This window comes from Gadus morhua, chromosome 15 (assembly GCF_902167405.1).
Source record: "Gadus morhua chromosome 15, gadMor3.0, whole genome shotgun sequence".
Taxonomy (NCBI): Eukaryota; Metazoa; Chordata; class Actinopteri; order Gadiformes; family Gadidae; genus Gadus; species Gadus morhua.
The window spans coordinates 16,539-24,443 of record NC_044062.1 but is presented as its reverse complement, the minus strand read 5'-3'; the positions used below and the strand labels follow the sequence as shown (position 1 = coordinate 24,443).

General features: G+C 44.3%; 2 long non-coding RNA genes across 2 annotated transcripts; both read right to left on the bottom strand.

Moving 5' to 3' along the window:
- Positions 1-4,789: 4,789 nt before the first annotated feature.
- Positions 4,790-5,797, bottom strand: LOC115560288 (uncharacterized). Its single transcript, XR_003979730.1, has 3 exons — positions 5,645-5,797; positions 5,163-5,411; positions 4,790-5,010 (listed from the first exon to the last, which is right to left on the bottom strand). It is a non-coding gene; the product is annotated as an uncharacterized LOC115560288 (long non-coding RNA).
- Positions 5,797-6,500, bottom strand: LOC115560289 (uncharacterized). Its single transcript, XR_003979731.1, has 3 exons — positions 6,148-6,500; positions 5,924-6,000; positions 5,797-5,825 (listed from the first exon to the last, which is right to left on the bottom strand). It is a non-coding gene; the product is annotated as an uncharacterized LOC115560289 (long non-coding RNA).
- Positions 6,501-7,905: the final 1,405 nt, after the last annotated feature.

The window sequence follows — 7,905 nt, the reverse complement described above, 5'->3', positions numbered from 1 at the left end:
GGCTTTAAAAAAGACTTTGACTTCCAACGTGAGGGATGTTGCGATGTCAGGTCCTTTAAACGTTGTAGTGTCCAGGAAGGCTACCGAGGAAAAGTGCTTGCACGATTTGAGCGTGATGGACGGATCGTGCGTTTTTAGGATAGTTAGAAAACAATCGAATTCCGCTTCCGAGTGTTGCCAGACACCCCAAATATCATCCAAATAGCGCATGTAGGAAAGGGGGCGTAGAGGACAGGCGGCGAGCGCCGAAGTCTCCCACTGTGCCATGAAAAGGTTGGCATACGAGGGAGCGAACTTCTTCCCCATAGCCGTGCCCTTGACTTGGAGGAAGAACTCCTTGTTAAAGAGGAAATCGTTGCGAGTGAGATTAATCTCCAGTAAACGAAGAAGTTCGTCGTCAGGGCGCGTGACGTCAGGACAGGCATTGAACGCATTACGCACCGCTCGCATGCCCCCAGCGATATAGATGTTAGTGTACAAGCTGTCCACGTCCATAGTGAAGATGAAACCGTGCACAGGGATTCTAAGAGCGCGGACCTTGGCAACGAAGTCGTAGGTATCTTTAACATAGCTCGCATGGGAGATGGATAACGGATAGAGGTAGTAATCTATGTATTCGGCCGTGTGGTAGGTTTCACTGCTGCAGTCAGAGACTATGGGACGACCAGGGGGGATCTTAAAGGGTTCGCTCCAGGCCACAGGCTCCTTCTGAATCTTGGGGAACATATAGAAGAGCCTGGGCCTTGAGGAGGTAATCCCGCTGCGCGTGCGTAATATATTTTTTCCTCCACAGGGAGTGGATCAAGTCGACGTTCATCGGAACGGTCTCAGTATATATGGGAGCCTCTAGTTTGGAGTAGTAGCGCGTGGCATGCAGCTGTCTGTGGCCCTCCCATATATACTGAGACCTGTCCATGATGACAACCGCGCTGCCCTTGTCGGCGGGCTTGATCACAATGTCAACGTTACCAATCAGTTCGCGGAGAGCCTCCGACTCCTCAGGAAGGAGGTTGGCTGGGGCCCGGTCGATCCTGAACGCGTCACGGTAGTACAGAAGGTCAGCGTTGACCAGATGTGTGACCTCTGGCGGAATGTCATCCTCGGGTGGGACCCAGGAGGATTTGTTGGTGAAAGGTAATTTCTCAGACGGGGGGTGATCACGGAAATGGACGGCTAGTTTCACCCTGCGGTGGTATTGTTGCGAGCGCACCTGTTGATACAACTCACACGGGTCTATGTCGGTCGAGGGGATAAATGTGAGACCTTTGTCCAGGACGGAGAATTGCGCCGCGGTGAGTTGAAAGGACGGAGATAAATTGATAACCGAGCGGCTCCCTCGAGGCGTTTCTCGGGACGCGGGAGCGCTTAGTTTAAATAACGAACCCATTGGTTGAAGAGGAGCGCCGCCGTGTCCCTAGACCAGTGGATGTTGTCCCGATCGGTTACGAATGACTTGCTGGGCAGCGCGGGGATCGATTCATATCGGGCGGCGATAAAGGCGTTTTTTCCCTGAACGGGAGTGCGCGCGAGTAGTTGATTTCCGGAATTAAGAGCGCCGCGCAAGGGAATCTCATGGATCTCCCCACGTCATCCGACGACTTCGCAGTTAGGATAGAGATCCAAGGCAAGGCACTGGCCGGCGCTTGTTATTCTTGGTCTTAATGTCCTCATGTACTTTGACCCGTTCTTTGGTATGAATTTTCGTTTTTCCAGTTTGGATTTTTCCAGGTTGATGCGTTATTCGTATTGTAGTTTGGTTATTTAATGTTGGAATTTATTCATTGTTTTTTTGTGCACAAGATTTTATTTTTTGTTTTAAAGTTTTGGTTTATATTATTTTGAAAAATCTCTTCAAGAATTGCAGGACATGCCATCAGTTGTGGTCCCCAGGATCATCGAGTGTTTCGGCCGTTATCACAAGACACTCTCACCCGAGGGTGGCCCTCCCGAGGTCAATCAACTCCCGGGAATGTCCCATAATCCATCAAGAACTTTTTCCTTTTTATATGGTTTGTTCGGTTGGTTTTATAGGATATATTTCTCCTTGTTTGTTCGGTTGGTGTTAAAACAGGGAAGATTTTTCCTTTTAGTGTTACTCGGTTGGACTTAAGAGAGGATAGATTTTTCCTTTGTTTGTTCGGTTGGTGTTAAGATGGGATAGATTTTCCGTTAGTGCTCCACTGTTGGTTTTAAAAACAGGGAAGGTTTTTTCCTTTTATTGTTACTCGGTTGGTCTTAAGAGAGGATCGATTTTTCCTTGTTTGTTCGGTTGATGTTAAAACAGGGAAGATTTTTCCTTTTAGTGTTACTCGGTTGGTCTTAAGAGAGGATAGATTTTTCCTTTTGTTTGTTCGGTTGGTGTTAAAACAGGGAAGATTTTTCCTTTTAGTGTTACTCGGTTGGTCTTAAGAGAGGATAGATTTTTCCTTTGCTTATTCGGTTGGTGTTAAGATGGGATAGATTTTCCTTTTAGTGTTACTCGGTTGGTCTTAAAGGTCCCATGACATGCTATTTTATGTATTCTTTAATATAGGTATTAGTGGGCAACTAACACAGTATTCAAAGACGTTCCCGAAATTCAGCCGTGGTGCAGAGTTACAGCCACTCCGAGCCAGTCGCACATTGAGCTTCCCCCAAATGCGCTGTTTCGGTGGGCGTGTCAAGGAGGAGGGTGGGGGTGTGGCCCTGAGCAGGATGGGGGTGTGGCCCTGAGCAGCTTGCAGCCACGTGCGCTCTGTTTACATCGGAATGGCTCGTAGAAACCCAGTCGTTCAAGCCTTTCAGTTTGACCCAGAATCTGATCCGGATTACGAAGCACCTGAAGAAGTTGGTAGGCCTACTCAGCGGCTACAGCAGGACGTCTCTGAATGGTAATTGAAAATATTGTGTCTGGATACGGTACTTTAGTTGGTTTGTTTATGTATGCGGTTAGTTATTATCATGTGCTAACGCTAGCCTACGTTGTTGGCTTTCAAAGTTGCTGATTTGCTATCGTTACAACGTTATATTAGCATCTATATCAGTCATCTTTGTAGTTTAGAGAAGTCACTGGCTCATTTAATGGGTTAATTTCAACCTATATTGAAGTCATGTTACACATAACCCATGATTTACTCGTGAAGATTTACGTCTAACATCAGCTTGTCCACTGTCATATGTATAGCTATAGACACTAACCAGAGCCACTATAGTCAGACCTCTGCCATTATTACATCTACCTTTATTTTATGGATAGGTGCCATTGTGGAAAATGTGCGTCCATGCCCACAGAAGCGGAGAATATTTGCTGCCTGGAGATACCGCAGGTAGCACTCTCCACTAAATTGGAAACTACTTTGTCTCTTCATTTGACACAATGCATAAAAATAAAACTTACCCTTTCAAATTCTAATTAGGTTACTAGAAGACTACGGGAGGTCGAACTACAGCTAACGTGTATGGTTGACCATCCTGGATTGGAGCCAGTCTGCCTAAATGTTTACTCTATTCAAAATGCCAGCTAAATATATAGAGCCGACTATGGTCCTCTAAATTTGAGAAGAATACACAAGTAAGTTGTGAATTGTTACAGAATTTAATAAAATAAATGAAGTTGTTCTCAATCTTGTGCCTAATTTTGTGAAGATGTATTTATATCCAAGCTAAAAAAAAAACAACTTAAATAGTTACAGAACAAACCAGCCATAGGAGCATAGTAATATTTATTTTCATAACACAAAGCAATGATAAATCTCTGCAAGACTTAATCTCTGGATCAATTGTTCAGTCGCTACAGGTATCTCTCCTATCGTTCCTTTGTGAGCTGGTGCTGGGGCCACCTGGGATGCCGTATCCGGGTTGTGATTCCAGCTTGTGTGGTCCTGCGTATCCGCGTTGAGTTTCCTGCTGAGGAAGGCCACTATGTTGGTTTTAAACATCCCCCCGTTTGAACCTTGACACAATGCTGCTGATGACCGCCTCCTTGTCAGGCTTCTCATACTGTGCCATTAGGGGCTCTGGAACAGGGATCTCCAACAGGGCCTCGGTGTATGACGTAGGGTTGGGAAAGACTTCCTCAAAAATTACATCCATGATGTCATCAACGCAACCTGTATTGTAAAACATGTTTTCTTTTGTGGCAACCCGGCTTGGTGAGTGAGCCGCCTCCTTCCAATAAGCACACGAACTGGAGATTACTTAGAGCCAAAATAGTACTTTTATTCAATAGTAAATTATAAATCTATCAAACCAAACATAAAACTCGGCTTTGGAGGAATCAACAGTCTTTTTCCTCCGGGTGGAATCCCATCACCCATGAGACTGGTCTCTCCGCACACGCGAACCAGGAGAGCCCTGAATGAGGGTGTAAACATGCTTTTTAAAGCATGCTTCCCACCTGCTCCTCAGGTGCTCCGCATTTCATTAATTGGCCCCAATGTTCTCACTGGCGCCATCTGTGGAGAATCGGTGGTACACCGCCTCCACAACCTGCCCCCTTGGCCTCCAGGGGCGCTGTGCCCGAGACGGGTTGCCACACTTTACAAATTGGTTGGGTCTTGTGTTACTGTGGTTTTGTATTTATTTGATTTTTCATCAAGAGAAAAACATTTTAGAAATCCAAAATGTGTGTCGTTTGAATTTATTTGAACCCTTACCAAAGGTCTGCTGTGTTTTTTGTGGACATTTTATAAATCGGTACTCCTTCCTTTGTTTCGGCCTGTGGTCGGTCCACATTGTGATTAGAATGCATAGCAGCCAGGTAGAGTCTGGAAGTACAAGACAAGTACAAACATGTTAATATTGACAGATATTTTAGGCTACAATTCCAAAAAGTATTTAGTAAACAAACTTTCTTTAACCTGCACAGCATTCCAATAAAGGGAAAGACAACATTTTTGGGGGCAAAACGAAGAATAACCGCATGGAAAGCCTCCAAAGATGAAGTTTGGTGGTGGAGGCTCAGTTTTGCAACATCCTTCAGCGCCCTTTTATTGGTCAGCAACTTCTCCAACTTGGAGAAAGTTGGAGTTGCTGCAGACAATAAGAAAATATGATATTAGAAAACCATTACCCATACAGTAAAGAATACTACAACCATGTCCTCTGGTACATTTCTGAAAGCCACTAAATAACTAGTTGTATGTTCACTGTTTTGACATTTAGCCTGTATATTGGTGAAATACCTGCTTGAAGCCATTTACTCCGGTCACTTGTCTGGCGGATCGCATGCTCGCACTTGGGATAAAGAGGATCTTCATGTACATGGACATCTCGAACATGGTTCAGGATCGAGGTCCACTTCGCGATTCTCTCTGGCCCGGAGGTTGAGCCTGCTGCAGTCCAGTATATGTGGTTGTTGATGCTCTTCATCCACTTCTTGAGTTTCTCACCGTCTTTCTGCTTACTGATTGCCAACAGCTTCTTTGAAATACCTACAATGAGAGCAAAGTACTTTCCACTTAGTTGAGATACTCATAAACTGAGTGATTACTCGATTGTAGCATTTGATAATTTCAAAGTATTTGTTACCATTTACTCAGTGTCACAATTTTAAAATGAAGGACCACCAAATGGGAGCTTTACGCAAGCTTCAAAACATCAGGTCCTTCTCACCAAAAGGATATCACTAAAAAATCAAAGAAAGGAAAAGGCTGGAGAAACATACCTTTTGCAAAGTGCCAGACATCGTAGTAATGGGTTATGTTTCTCTCCCTGAGGAACTTCTGTACTTGAGGATGACGATCAGTGACAATGCAGTCAAGGTGGACGCCACGCGACTCCAGTAAGGCTAGACTCCTCTTCAGTCCCTCCTTCTCAATATGGGTGCTACCACCAACTTCGTTGCTCTGTTAACACAGAAAAAATATATATTAATAGAATATGCATGTTAGACTTTGAAATTACAACCAATAACCCCTTTACAATATCCATTTTGACAACTCACCTGGACCAACTGAATGTCCACAATGGTGTTAGTATGGAGATCCATCATTGTGTAACTCCCATACTTTGCAGAGTGACCTATTTTGGTTCAAATAGGGAAATTTGTGTAGTAATCACCCTCCAATACTTTGGTATTATGCATGACTTTATTTAGGTCACTTCTTTTAACTTCAAACAAAATTGAACACCTGTATAAAATGCACTATTTCAGTTAGGTATCAATACCTGGAGAGTCAGCTCTCATGTCACCACCAAGTATCACCATTTCCTCTTGACTTAGCCGCTGCAGATTCAAATCATTTAGGACTTTCCACTGGTGAATAACTGCTGGTTCAATGAAACTTTTGGCATGGCACATCATTTACCTTTTCGATTTTTAGGAAAGATGCACCACTCAGGTACACAGCGGCAGAAAGGTGCAGATTTCCAGCTGGCGTGCTCCCAAGGATAGGCTGGCTATTCCAGCGTCTTCCGAATGTGCAATGGGGGCGCTGCTGCTTCACAGACAGGAATGTCCCTAGCCTTTGGGCAGGCATTGAACGCATTACGCACTGCTCGCATGCCCCCAGCGATATCGATGTTAGGGTTAGGGTTAGGGTTAGGGTTAGGGTTAGGGTTAGGGTTAGGGTTAGGGTTAGGGTTAGGGTAGGGGGTTTTAACCGAAGTGCACCGGGGTGCAGACCGTTTTCGGTGGATATCTTTTGACAGCAAGGTGCTAGAGAAACGGGAGGCAGACGCACCCCCCCCAAAGGGGGGAGCAGCTTTCCAACGGTGCCAAGCCCGAGTCCGTGCGACCTTCACCCGCCGAGATATCCAGTCGGGCATCACATATGCTGCTGTCTGTAGCATCTTTGCACAGCCAAAACCTAAGTGTCGTCCGTTGAGGTCCCCTCAGCAGCCACCAGATGGCAGAAGCGGCCCCTAACCGTCATCCGTTTATTATTATTTCGTTTATTATTATATTATTTATTTATGCAAGTCAGGATGTAGTCTATGAATGTGAAAGAAAAGTAGGTAAAATGCATCTCAATACAACATATCAAATCTATTATATTCACACACAATAATGATTCCTGTTCCTTCACTTTGTTTTTCCAGTTGGACACACACACACACACACACGCGCGCGCGCGCGCCGTTTGTTTTTTATTCCGTAGGCATGTCCAAACTATTCCACAAAAGGGCAGAGTGGCCCCCTTTTGTCTCCATCTTAAACATTTACTTGTTTATTCATTCACTCCTTCATTTATTAATTTGTTTGTTTGTTTTTTCTTGTAGCTGCTTATGTGGCTATACATTTGTTCATCCTCATGTCTGGTGATTGCAATCGTCCCATATATCATTACGGAATGTTTGACATGCAGTGCACGTTTTATGCACCACCTTTTCCTGCAGTAGCTCAACGTCATGCGTCATAATATATTAATTTACTGATGATTGGTCTACATAATAACAGATTTGAGGGAAAATTAAGCATTTTCAGATAATGTAGGAAATGACATCACAATAAGCAAATATACCAATATATTGGTATATTTGCAGGCACTGGCGAAACCGTTTCTATCGCAGAGGCGTCTGTTTTCCTTAAATCAATTGTTAATAGTCATTTGACCGACACATTCAAACAATCTTTACCGCCCCAAGCCAGCATTTCCTAATAGAGAAACAACAGGGGTGGGGAGGGGCACGGTCAGGGGGGGGACCGTAAAAGTCAGGATCTGTCAGTTATTACTGAGACTGGGTGGAAAGACGACATACTCTGTAGAGATTAAATGACTCAATTTAAATGAGAAAAATGGTGAATATAAATAGAAAAATAAACAAACAGAATCACGTTCTTAGTATTACCAATGTCTTATTTTAGAGAAAACAGCAGAGGTGGGGTAACGGCAGATTCACGGTGGGGACTGTAAGAGTCAGGATATGTGTAACGTCAGTTGAGACCCCGTTTGTGACCGAGACCCCGTTTGTCCCCGATACACT